Genomic DNA, 14267 nt, shown 5'->3' with positions numbered 1-14267 from the left:
TAGATCTCTATTCATGCAGGAAATTAAAATTATATTTCGAAAGAAAGAAATTTAAAACATTATCACAAGCAATTAAATGAAATTTTCGTTTAATTAATTATAAATCGGTATCATGTATTTTTTTTCCCAAATATATGCTAAAATAACTCTTTACTTAAATACTAGATCTTAAATTCTAAAGAAAAAATTAGAAAGTGATTTTAGAATTGTATTTAAATAAAATTATTTTAATATGTTTGTTAAGCAAAATGACATAGAGAATTGAAAATGTATTTATTTATATTGTGATTAGTAGAGAAGCAAGGAAAGAAGGCGTATTTATACAAGGTTCATGTACATTCATGTAAACTCAACCTTATGCTATACGACTAACATCCTTCCTTAAATTTATGGAAAGTCAACTTTATGCTATACGACTAACATCCTCCCTTAAATTTATGGATGGTTTGATAACAACTACAAGTATAAGTTTATGTAATTTTTTTTTAAAAAAAAGTCTTAAATCGATTTAGTCAATATATCATAACTTGGAACTTAGCAAAAAGATTAACTAAGCGAATGAGTTTCTTCTTGACATAGTCCTAAACAAAGTACAAGTCTAACTTAAAGTGTTTTGTGCGAGAATGTATAACATGGTTTGCACTAAGAAGGACAATACCTAAGTTATCAAAGAATATATTTGGTTGATCTAGTGAATGTGAAGTTCTCCAAAGTTGCATCTATTACAATTGTACTTAGAACTACCTTAAACAATCTTATTCCTTTGAGATTGTCATAACATCGAAGCCTCTTTACTTGTAGTCACCGTCCATCATTTGATAGGCCTCATATATGTCCAATAGTTTGAGTATGCCAATACCAACTTTGTGATATTGCTAAACATAGTTTTCTTTATTACTTTGAGCAAAAACATCCATCAATTATAGTGAAGGTTACTGAGAAATTCTCCATCGTGCTTTTGAGTGACTCAACATATTTAGCAGCCAAAGAGATAACAAGCATAGACTTACCCCTTACCCCTGCATAAGAGTGTAAACATATCCCAAAAGACTTTAGGAGATATTAGTAGGACATAGATATAATAAAAAGCACCACTCATGTAGCTCTCATGTTTTCTACATGTGACCCTGAGACAATTTGATAAGCAGCCTTTGCAGCAATGGGAACCATACTTTCAACCGCCTCAACATTATAATTCATATTATCAGCAATATGAACAGCCTCTGCAGCAATGTGAACCTCACTTTCAGCAGCCTCAACATTATAATCCATATTGTCAACAGTCTTATGAGCAACCTCAACAACAACCATACTATCAGCAAAACTATTTTGATGAAAGTCAAACTTCTTTTCAACCATTTGTGCAAACTGATAATACTCCTCGTAATCCTGAAGAACCAACTTTAGAGGAGTTGATGAGGAAAATGACGGACATTAACACAAAATTTCAAGAATGGGCGGCTAACAAATATCCAATTCAAAAGGAAGAACCAAGGCAAATGAAGGAGATCAACATGAAATATGATCAAGAATGGGCGGCTAGCAAAATTGCAATTCAAAAGGAAGAACCAACTTTAGAGGAGTTGGTGAGGCAGATGGAGAAGATGAACATGAAATATGATCAAGAATGGGAGGCTAAAAAAATTCTAATGCAAAAGGAGGCTGATGTTGTAGCAAGAAGAGAGAAAACTCATCAAATGATTGAAGAGATTGCAAATTATGTTCAAGAGATGAAATCACCTCATGATCCAGATATAACTCTTGATCCAGGCACTGGTGGAATGTCTAACCTTGAAGCACCTACCTCTGCCATAGACACTCTCGAAAAGAAGTGGGGCATATCAACTGTTTTTAAAGTTAATTCGAATGATTTGCATGAAGCTGAGCTTGCTAAACCTAAGATTGCTACACCATTGAATGTTATTGTCCAACCTCTACTGATGGAGGAGAAATCATTGCTAAATCATGAGGGATTAAAAGTTGTGACATGTGAAAATCATTTAGTGCATTACATAAACACTGAGGATGAAAATGTGTTTGAGTTTCTAGGAGATTTTAACTTCTCCAATCCAATTAAATGTACAAATGATGAGATATATGAGTTCTTAGAATGCACTAACTCTTGTGATGCAGGTCTTGATAGAGAAGTTGTTGATGTTGCTATACTTGCCGAATCTACTGAACAAGATTGCTCACTAGCAGATGGCTCTGACATAGTTTTGGAGGTAATACAAAAAGAGGAAGAGCAGATGTTACCCATCTTTCAAGTAGACACTGCCAGTGGAGAAGAAAATGATATTATTCTTCCATCCTTAAAGCTTCAAAGAGTACAACCTCCACTATTTAAAGTGAAACCCATATCACTCATTCCATCATCAACACTGGCTACACCTTCTATCATAGTTGGAACATTTGAAAGCACCCTCTGCCAGCCACCACCACTTTCTAACTTACATTTCATTCCATCTCCCACCCCAACTAGATCGTCTACCCTAACTAGACTGTCTAGCCATAAACCACCACCCTTAGACGATTCCCAAACAGTTAACCATATTAGATCGTCTATATTGAATAAATTTACATCTTCCATCTATACTCTGGACAATACCATCATCCATTCATGGAAGAAACTGTACCATTTCACACGCCCTCCATACCTACCCCAGTTCCATCCACTATTTCAAGGCTTCTTCATCATAATATTTTTACATAGTTTACCAAGGTACTGCATGCTTTGGTTAGACGCTCTAGCTGATAGTGTTTCTACACCACTGTGGATGAAAAGTCTTGGCTTATACTGTAGAGGGGATGGTTGAAACAGCTGCAACTGCCACTTCCCTCAAGCTGAATGAGGGAGTACTTCTTCTCGCACTTTTATCGTACACGTTTATTTATTGATTTTACATTGAGGACAATGTATGATTTAAGTGTGGGGGAGGAGAATCATAGTTTAGGATTTATCTTTTGTTGTTTTATTTTGTTTTTTAATTTATTTGTTTGAATTTCTTTTTGCTTCTGTTAAAATAAATAAGCTTTTTAGGATTGTCTAATGGCTGACATGTTTTATAATTCTTGAAAATCTTGGTTTCTTGATATTTTTTGTTTGGATTTTCTTAAAAATTGATAAATAAGTTGGTTATGAGAAATTTTGGGTTGAATCTTTTGATAAACTATCCCTAGTGAGTTTTTGTGCCTTAATTGATATATCATTTAATACTCTTTTAGTGTGTTTTTACTCATGTTTGCTTATACTCTAGAACTTAGCTTGATTCTTTGTTTTACAATTGTGATTTACATGCATGAATTGATATGATAGAGGCATTCTTTGTTTAAATTAACCCACTAGCCATACTAGCCTACCTTTTTGATAATAATCCATTTGTTAGCCCTTTGAGCCTATAGCCTTTTTCTTATTTTTAACCCTCATTACAAGCCTCAAAATAGAAAAACCATGTTTTTCCCTACCTTAGAAGATAAAGGAGTTTTGAAATCATGTGGGAATAGGTTTTTGAATAAGTGTGGGGGTGTATCTCATTTTCATAATTTACCTCTTCAGTTTTAAAGAAAAAAAAAGAAAAAAAATGGATAGAAAAAAAAATAGAATACAACAAGAGAAAGAAAAGCAAAGCAAAATAAAGAAAATAAGAGTGGATCCTATAATACATTGGATTGACTGTCTGCTATAAGAAAAAAATTATATCTTGAAATAAAAAGAGGAGTTGAATTGTCATAATACTTACACTTGTTTTTAGACCTATCATCCATTGCTCCTTTATTTTTCTATGGTTTTTAAGCCTCTTTTCCCCATTCTACCTACCTTTACCTTAACATCATTACATCCCTTATGAAGTCCTCTTGATCTTTGATTGCATGTTTTTTCAATTGTTGTGAATATTAGAGTCTTTCTAAGCATATGGTAGTGTTTGTCTGCATGGGCGGTGAGTGTAAATACAAACCCTAAACACTTGAGAGTTTGAGAGTGTCCAGTGAAGTTTTGTCAATTTTGATTCAACCTTCGATTTCAATTACCTGCTTGTATATTAAAATATATGAATTTCCATTCACATTTTTCTTGATTCCTTGATTTCTTGAAATTATATCATGTTTGTCATTATGCATTCTTAGAGTTTGCTATTTGTTATTTGCACTGCTTTTTCTTTTCTTTTTAAACCTTAGAATGTTTTGCCCAGGAGTGCAAAAGGATAAGTGTGGGGGTATTTGATGAGCATATATTTATTCACACACAATAGCCTTAATCATAGATTATTGGACTATAATAATAAATAAATCCATTGTTTTAATTAATATTCATATAATTGGGTTTGTTTGGGCCATAACTATTATCTTTGGTAATTTTGTGTTTTTAGGGTAAATTATCTAAAGCATCTACCTTTGTGAATGGGCCAAACATGCAAAAGTCCAAGTTGCTTCTTTGAATCAAAACAGAAAACAAATTCTGAGGAGAAGAAAGAGAAAATAAAAGCTACAAAATTCCAGAAACAGAATTGGAAGCAAATCTTCTGCAAAAGAAAAAGAATTATGGAAAGTGGAAACTGTTTACAAAATCTAAACTGCAATATTTTCCCAAGATCCTTGGAGAAGAAAAACCTATAAAAGGACACAAGCATCAAGGAGAAAAGAGAGAGTTTCATAGGGTTTTCTTAGTTTATTTTCTTCTTTATAATTCTTTTGTTTTGCCTCCGCATGGAAGGCTAAACCTTTTTGGTTGATTCCTTTGTAATTTCCCATTGAGTTCTGAGGTTTTGTTCTATAAAAGTTTCGATTTTTAATTCTCTATAGCAGTTGTTTTTATTGTCTAATCTCCTGTAAAACTAGTTTTTGTGAGAGGTTGTACTTGAACGCATGATTGAGAGTCTTCCTTGTCTTAAACTTTGGTTTCTTAGTTAGTTCGCATCGTTCTAATTAATTTCTTGGGCGCATGATTCAAGAGAGAGGAGGTAAGCATTCCCATGGAGTATATGCATGGAACAAAATGGGTATTGATTAAACCAGTAGACGCATGCTTACTGGTGAGTTTCAGTTAAATCAGATCGGCGCATGTTCAATCTGGTTTAGCTCGGTTGGAGGATTGAGAAAAGATTAATCTTTAGAGAACCTGTGAAAAATTCAATGGTGGAAGAACTTGGGGATCAACCGCTTTTTATTTGCTATTTTAATCTCTTTTATATTTTCTGCACAACTATCTCAAACCCCCTTTTTATCTTTATTGTTATTGCTAATTTTCATTGTTTGCAGATAGGTTTTGAATTCGGTTAACTGAAATTACTATTGGATTCGTTGGGAGACGACTTGGGATCATATGACCACAACTATACTATCATCTCTCTAGTGTTAGACAAGTCTACGCTAGAATCATATTAATTTGACAACAAAACGACAACTATCAGACACACAATGTGATGGAGATCAAGCCCAAGAGAACATGGAGGCCACTCATCAAGCTCAAGAAGAGGTGGAGGCACAAATGGAGGATGCCCATGGAGGTCAAAGTCCACCTCAAAGGATTACAAGAAGCATGTTCAAAGCCTTGGGAGCAAGAGGACATTTATTTTCTCTTTTTGTAGTGTCTTTAGTTGAAGGTGCTTAGAGGGAAACCTTAGAAACCTCTTTTGTTATAGCATCTTTTAGGTTTTAAATAGGACCTTTAGGGGGGTGTATTAGTAGATAGGTGTAGGTGTAGTTTTTGGGAGGTGTCATAGTAGAAAAAGGTCACACCTCCCATGTGACTTGTTTTTGGTGGGAATTTCAAATGAGTTTATTTGAAATTTCCCACCTATTTTTCAGCACCTTAGGCTATAAATAGAGGTGCTTCCTTTGTAAAATTCAGATTTGAATTTTATCTAGAGAAACTATACTCAAAATTGGAGTGAGCATTTGGAGAGCTTTGAGCTTCTTCTCTAGTCTTATCTTGAAGGACCATGGTTTCCTCAAGTGGCGGCTTCCACACTCATCTAGGAGCATCCATTCTTCTAGTGGTGTGATCATCCAACCATTCCTCCATCTTCATGAGCATTCTCTTCTCCTTCCTTTCTTCTTCTTCAATTTGTTCTTATTGCCTTGAGTTTTGAGTTGTTTTTGTTTCGGTTCCTTTAATTTTCCAGCACCTATTTTCTGTTTAGTTTTTAAATTCTGTTCGGTTCTTTTGTTTTGAAGTTCAATTCTGTTCGGTTTGTTCTTTTCCTTCTCCTTTGTTGATTCAATTTGACAATATTTGGTTCATCCAAATGAGTTTGGGATTTGGTACTTGTTTTGGTGAGTTCTTGATCTTAGAACTATGATCCAACTTCTAAGAAAGTGCCTCTACATTTTCCAGCTCAAGGTGATTCCTCAAAGTGTCAAGAATCTTGTTCTATGTGGCTATTGGAATCACATCATGTGGTATCATGAGTCTTAGGTTCATTCTTGTTTAATTGTTGAGTTGTGTGCACTTTATTTCAAGAGCTCTTTAATTTTTCTTGCAATTTAAGTTTCTGTTTTAGAATTTTAATTGAGTATTCTTGCTGTTTTTCTTTTGCTCCAAGTGTTTGTGGAAAGGTTTATGGCACTCATAATTCTTATGAGTATGGTTGCTCTTTTGGAATGGCATTATCCTTCCTAGAGTTTACCTTAAGCTTCCTTCCACTTGTTACAATTTGTGTTGTGTCTTTTAATTTTTGAATCTTGTTAAGTTTTGTCTTAGTCATGTTATTCCATATATGTCATTACTTCTAGTAGTACTTTTATTGTTTTAATTGTTTCTTGCTTTGGTGTCATATATTTTTTCTGAATTGATGTTGATCCTTTGAGCATTTTCTTTTTAGCATTGAGTTCATACTTGTATTCTAGACCTATACAAGTTCCAATACATCATTTTCTATTATGTCTTTGCTAGTTCATCATCCTGTTTTTTTTATTCCTATTAGGATTCCTCTGTTTCTGAAAAAAGTGCTTACTGTTTTTCCTTATTGCAATTGATTTACGTACTGTAAAATTCTGAAATTCTGGATTTGAGATATTGAAAGTGTTAGAAAAGAATAGAAAAAAGAATCATTCAAAAATATGAAGTACACAAAAAATGATAAATAAAATAAAAAAAGTGTACATTCCTGCCGAAAAAAATACGGTAATCTGGCAGTGATTTTAAAAAATTTATTTCTCTCAATTGGCTTACTGTTTTTAATTGATTCCAGTGCCATTTTTGAGTTAACATCTTGAAGTTTCTGTGGTATAAATTTCATAATCCATTTCGCTCTACAACGTTCCAGTTAAATCAGTGAATATCAAACACAGTTTGCATTAAAAAAAAAATTTCCAGTAGCTAAATTTTTTTTGTTTTCTTCATCTACTCTAGTGTTTTTCCTTAGGTATTCTTTTGTGTGCCTACTTTTCTCATTGAGTTCTTTATTTTCTTGATTGTCTTTCATTCTTACTCTTTGAGTTTGTCTTACATATAGTATTCCTTTTGCAATTACCTTTCCTTGCTTATACCTTTTCTTGTTTGTCTTTATTGTTTCTTTGGTTTTGTGGTGGTTTGCTCTTAAGATTGGTGTGCTTGCTTTGACATATTTCATTTGAGGATTCCAAGGCCTCAAGATCAGATTGGTGCAAGAACATTATTTCTTTGAGAGTGATATCTTTTCAGCCTTAAATTCACTTCGGCAGTTTCAATTGGAAAGCTCACTGTTTTTGCTAATTTTTAACTTGTTTGCTGTTTTGTGTGTTTGCTGTTTTTTAATTACAAATGGCTGGATCTTCAAGTGATGCATCCTCCAAGCAGAATTCTCCTTCCAAAGCTTCAATTCTTGGTGAATTACATGAAGCTCAAAGAACAATTAGAAGGTTGGAAGAGAAATTGCAAAAGATGGAGGTCAAACAAACTAGACCATCTCCTTCTATCCATGATGGACATCATTCTCATAGACCATCTTCAAGAGCTTCTTCAAATGATGTTGGCCGTGAAGATGAGCATAGGAGAAGGAGACCTCCACCCCAAGTCCATGGACAAAGACATCATCACCAAGGGGAAAGAATTCACTACGGCAATGGCTTCTACCATGATGCAAAGTCCAAGCTTCCTTCGGTCAAACTACCTTGTTTTAATGGTTCTAGTGATCCAAATGTGTATTTAGATTGGGAGGCTAAGTGTGAACAAATTTTTGAGATCCATGAGATCCAAGATGAGCATAAGCTCAAGCTAGCCACCCTAGAGTTTAGTGATTATGCCATGAAATGGTGGCATGGGATTGTAAAGGACATTATCTATCACAAGGGTCCTCCCGTGGACTCTTGGAACTCTTTAAAGGATCATATGCGCGCTAGGTTTGTGCCCCCACATTTTAGGAAAGACCTCATGTTGAGACTCCAACGGTTTCAACAAGGCACGCTAAATGTGGATGAATATTATAAGGAGCTTGAGACGCTTGTGCTTAAAATTGAATTAGAAGAAAGTGAAGAAGCCATGGTTGCTAGGTTTGTGAGTGGTCTTAGGAAGGATATCCAAGACATTGTTGAGTTACAAGAGTATTCATCATTGGGCTCTTTAGTTCATCTTGCAATGAAGGTGGAAGCCCAACTTGCTAAGAAAAACTCTTTTAAAAATGCTTCCAATAATGGATACTACTCCAAGTCTTGGAGAAACAAAACTTCTTTTTCAAAACATCCTTCCAAAGATTCTTCTTTCAAACCCAAGGAATCTAAGCCATCAACATCTAGACCTAAGTCTCCCACTAGAACATCTAACACTAAATGCTTTAAATGTATGGGTTATGGTCATATTGCTGCAAATTGTCCTTCAAAACGAAGTATGTACATGCATGAGGGCATTGTAGTTAGTGAGCATGATTCGGATTCTTCAAAGCATTCATTGCATTCTCATGCATCTAGTGAGGAAGAGAGTGAATGTCCACTTGAAGGGGACTTGTTAGTTGTGAGAAGACTTCTTGGACAAGTTTCACAACCTTTTGATGAAAGTCAAAGGGAAAATATTTTCCATACAAGATGTCTTATTCAAAACAACATTTGTTCCTTGATAGTGGATGGGGGTAGTTGTGCAAATGTGGCTAGTACAAGAGTAGTAGATAAGCTTGGATTGCCTACTATCTCTCATACAAAGCCCTACAAATTACAATGGCTTAGTGAAGTAGGAGAAATAATTGTTAATAAACAAGTCCTCATCCATTTCTCCATTGGAAAATACAAAGATGAGGTATTATGTGATGTTGTGCCCATGGAAGCCACTCATGTTCTTTTGGGAAGGCCTTGGCAATTTGATAGAAAAGTTTTACATGATGGCTTTACCAACAAATTATCTTTTGAATTCCATGGTCACAAGGTTACTTTAAAATCTCTCTCTCCAAGAGAAGTCCATGAGGACCAAGTTATCATGAAGAAAAAGAGGGAGAGTGAAAAAGATAAAAAAGATAAAAAAGATAAGAGTTCTAAGCCTACACTCCTTGTGTCTAGGCGTGACATTGAAAGGGAAATAGTGGCTCATCATCCTCTTTTTTTAGCCATCCCTAGAACTCTTAGCATAGAAACACTTGTTGATAGTCCTCATTGCTTGGAAAATTTGGTAGAAGAGTTCAAAGATGTGTTTCAAGATCCTCCAAATGGCCTTCCACCTTTGAGAGGGATTGAGCACCAAATTGATTTGATACCGGGCTCTTCTTTACCAAATCGTCCCGCATATAGGACCAATCCAAGTGAAACCAAGGAAATTCGCCAACAAGTTGAGGCTTTGATTGAAAAAGGGTGGGTGCAAGATAGCATGAGTCCTTGTGCTATGCCTATCATCTTAGTGCCAAAAAAGGATGGCACATGGCGAATGTGTTCGGATTGTAGGGCCATAAATAACATAACCATTAAGTATAGGCATCCCATACCTAGATTAGATGATTTGTTGGATGAATTACATGGTTCAAAAATCTTTTCAAAGATTGATCTTAAAAGCGGCTACAATCAAATCCGTATCAAACCGGGTGATGAATGGAAGACGGCTTTTAAGACCAACTTTGGTTTATATGAGTGGTTAGTTATGCCTTTTGGTTTAACTAATGCACCAAGTACCTTCATGCGCCTCATGCATCATGTTCTTAGACCTTTCATTGGTAAGTTTGTTGTGGTTTACTTTGATGACATTCTCATTTATAGCTTATCTTTGAATGACCATAGGTTGCATGTTAGGCAAGTTTTGGAAACCCTTAGGAAGGAACATTTGTATGCTAACCTTGCTAAATGTATGTTTGCTCTTGATCATATAGAATTCCTAGGGTTTGTTGTGAGTTGTAAAGGGGTCCATGTGGACAAAACCAAGGTGGTGGCCATTCAAAAGTGGCCTACACCGAAATCTTTGAATGAGGTCCGAAGTTTTCATGGGCTTGCTTCTTTCTATAGAAGATTTGTCCCAAACTTTGGTACCATTGCCGCACCACTCAATGACATAGTGAAAAAGGATGTGGTCTTTCATTGGGGAGAAGCACAACAAAATGCTTTTGATACTTTGAAAGAAAAATTGACTAATGCTCCCATCTTGGCCCTTCCTAATTTCACTAAGACATTTGAGATTGAGTGTGATGCTTCAAGCATAGGTATTGGGGCTGTTCTCCTTCAAGAGGGCCACCCCATAGCCTATTTTAGTGAGAAATTGAAGGGAAGTCATCTCAACTATTCCACCTATGATAAGGAATTATATGCACTTGTTAGGGCTTTGTTTACTTGGCAACACTATCTTTTTCCCAAAGAGTTTGTGATACATAGTGATCATGAATCTCTTAAATATTTGAAAAGCCAAAACAAACTTAACAAGAGGCATGCTAAGTGGGTGGAATTCATTGAGCAATTTCCTTATGTGATCAAACACAAGCAAGGCAAAATAAATATTGTGGCGGATGCTCTTTCTAGAAGATACACCTTGCTAAATCTTTTAACCTCTCAATATCTTGGTTTTGATCACATTAAGGAACTTTATCATGATGACCTTGATTTTTCTCTCCTCTATCAAGAGTGTCTTAAGGGAGGACACAAAGATTTTTTTATTCAAGATGGCTTTCTTTTTAAAGGAAAACGTCTTTGTGTTCCCCAATGCTCTATTAGATTATCTCTTGTTAGAGAAGCTCATGAGGGGGGCTTAATGGGACATTTTGGGGTTGCTAAAACTTTGGATGTGTTGCATGAACATTTCTTTTGGCCTCATATGCATAAACATGTTCATAGTTTGTGTGATAAATGCATAGCTTGCCGCAAAGCTAAATCTAAAATGCATCCCCATGGTCTTTATACTCCTCTTCCTATCCCTTCAATGCCTTGGGTAGATATATCTATGGATTTCATCTTAGGCTTACCCAAGACATCAAAGGGAAAGGACTCCATTTTTGTGGTAGTGGATCGTTTTTCAAAAATGGCTCACTTTATTCCTTGCCACAAAGTGGATGATGCATGCCACATTGCAAACCTCTTCTTCCAAGAAGTGGTTCGCTTGCATGGGATTCCTAGGTCTATAGTGTCCGATAGAGATCCTAAGTTCTTGAGTCACTTTTGGAAGACCTTGTGGGGCAAGCTTGGAACTAAGCTTTTCTACCACTTGCCACCCACAAACCGATGGTCAAACCGAGGTGGTAAATAGAACTTTGGGACAACTATTGAGATGCTTTATTTCGGGGAATCCTAGAGTGTGGGAGAATTTACTACCCCATGTTGAGTTTGCATATAACCGAGTAGTAAATTCTACCACCTCCCATTCTCCTTTTGAGGTGGTCTATGGGTTTAATCCCCTAACACCTCTTGATCTTCTTCCTATTCCCCTTCTTGACGATGTCTTGTGCAAAGATGGGGATGAAAAGGCTTCTTTTGTGAAAACTTTGCATAAAGACATCAAGAAGAGAATTGAGAAGAAGGTTGGCAAGTATGCTGAACTTGCCAATAAGAGGAGAAAAGCATTGTTGTTTGATGAGGGCGATTGGGTTTGGCTTCACTTGAGGAAGGATCGTTTTCCTACTCAAAGGAAGTCCAAACTAATGCCTCGAGGGGATGGACCTTTCCAAGTCCTCAAGAGGATTAATGACAATGCTTATGAGTTAGATATGCCTGATACATTCTTAGGTAGTCATACTTTTAATGTCAGCGATCTAACTCCTTTTTTTGTAGGTCTCCAGAATTCGTGGTCGAATTCTCTCCAACTCGGGGAGTATGATGGAGATCAAGCCCAAGAGAACATGGAGGCCACTCATCAAGCTCAAGAAGAGGTGGAGGCACAAATGGAGGATGCCCATGGAGGTCAAAGTCCACCTCAAAGGATTACAAGAAGCATGTTCAAAGCCTTGGGAGCAAGAGGACATTTATTTTCTCTTTTTGTAGTGTCTTTAGTTGAAGGTGCTTAGAGGGAAACCTTAGAAACCTCTTTTGTTATAGCATCTTTTAGGTTTTAAATAGGACCTTTAGGGGGGTGTATTAGTAGATAGGTGTAGGTGTAGTTTTTGGGAGGTGTCATAGTAGAAAAAGGTCACACCTCCCATGTGACTTGTTTTTGGTGGGAATTTCAAATGAGTTTATTTGAAATTTCCCACCTATTTTTCAGCACCTTAGGCTATAAATAGAGGTGCTTCCTTTGTAAAATTCAGATTTGAATTTTATCTAGAGAAACTATACTCAAAATTGGAGTGAGCATTTGGAGAGCTTTGAGCTTCTTCTCTAGTCTTATCTTGAAGGACCATGGTTTCCTCAAGTGGCGGCTTCCACACTCATCTAGGAGCATCCATTCTTCTAGTGGCGTGATCATCCAACCATTCCTCCATCTTCATGAGCATTCTCTTCTCCTTCCTTTCTTCTTCTTCAATTTGTTCTTATTGCCTTGAGTTTTGAGTTGTTTTTGTTTCGGTTCCTTTAATTTTCCAGCACCTATTTTCTGTTTAGTTTTTAAATTCTGTTCGGTTCTTTTGTTTTGAAGTTCAATTCTGTTCGGTTTGTTCTTTTCCTTCTCCTTTGTTGATTCAATTTGACAATATTTGGTTCATCCAAATGAGTTTGGGATTTGGTACTTGTTTTGGTGAGTTCTTGATCTTAGAACTATGATCCAACTTCTAAGAAAGTGCCTCTACATTTTCCAGCTCAAGGTGATTCCTCAAAGTGTCAAGAATCTTGTTCTATGTGGCTATTGGAATCACATCACAATGTTCTTCCAAACAAAGTGTTGTACCTTGTGCGCAGTGATCTGTGCCACTGGTTCTGCCTCTATCCACTTGGTGAAGTACTCGATGGCAACGATCAAGTACTTCATCTGCCTTATCGCCAGTGGGATCGGGCCTAGGATATCAATTCCCCAAGTATGGAAAGGCCATGGGCTGTATATTGATCCCAGTTCCTCTGGCGGCGCCTTGTGCCAATCAGCGTGCATCTGACACTGCTTGCAACGCTGGGCGTATCGCACGCAGTCTTCTCTTACCGTTGGCCAGAAAAACCTTGCACATATTACCTTGGATGCCAGGGATCTTCCTCCCACATGGCTCCCACAAATACCTTCGTGGAGTTCAGCCATTATCCTGGTGCACTCGTTGCCACTTACGCACGTCAAGATAGGGTGCGTAAACCCGTGTCTGAATAATATCCCATCCACTAAGGTGTACCTTGCGGCGTTCCTCTTGATCTTTTTGCCTTCTTCCAGTTCCGCTGAGAGGATTTCATCCGCTATGTATCGCCTGTAAGGGGTCATCCATGTGTCGCCTTTCTCCAAAGCACATACATGTTTACCTTTTTCTTCTTTTGGCGAGGTCGCGTAAGTACTGATGCAGGGTGCCCTCGCCGTATCTTGACTCAGAGAGCGATGGATCCTCAGCTTTCCTCTTGCTGTACTAATGTGAAGGACATCCACCCTGTTGTCTACCACAAACTTTCGCGGCGTTTCGAGGCTCTCTTGGATGACAGTCCTCTGCCTTCCCCCCTTGCCTGAGCTGGCCAGCTTGGCAAACAGGTCAGCTCTGGCATTTTGCTCCCTAGGGACATGCACCAGCTCAAACGCGGCGAATGCTCCCTTTAACACCTCGACGTACCTCAAGTATGCGGCCATCTGTGGATCCTTTGTCTGATACTCCCCCGTTACTTTCCCTGTGACCAATTGTGAGTCACTCTTTACCAAGAGGCTTTGAGCGCCAATTTCTTTGGCCAAAAGCATCCCAACAATCAACTCCTCGTACTCTGCCTGGTTATTGCTTGCTTTGAAGGCGAAGCGTAAAGCCTGCTCGATCAACACTTTATTATGCCCCTCCAAGATTATTCCA

The sequence above is a fragment of the Phaseolus vulgaris genome, chromosome 3 (assembly GCF_000499845.2).
Source record: "Phaseolus vulgaris cultivar G19833 chromosome 3, P. vulgaris v2.0, whole genome shotgun sequence".
Lineage (NCBI taxonomy): Eukaryota > Viridiplantae > Streptophyta > Magnoliopsida > Fabales > Fabaceae > Phaseolus > Phaseolus vulgaris.
The sequence above is the reverse complement of the archived record's forward strand: the minus strand, read 5'-3'. Positions refer to the sequence as shown.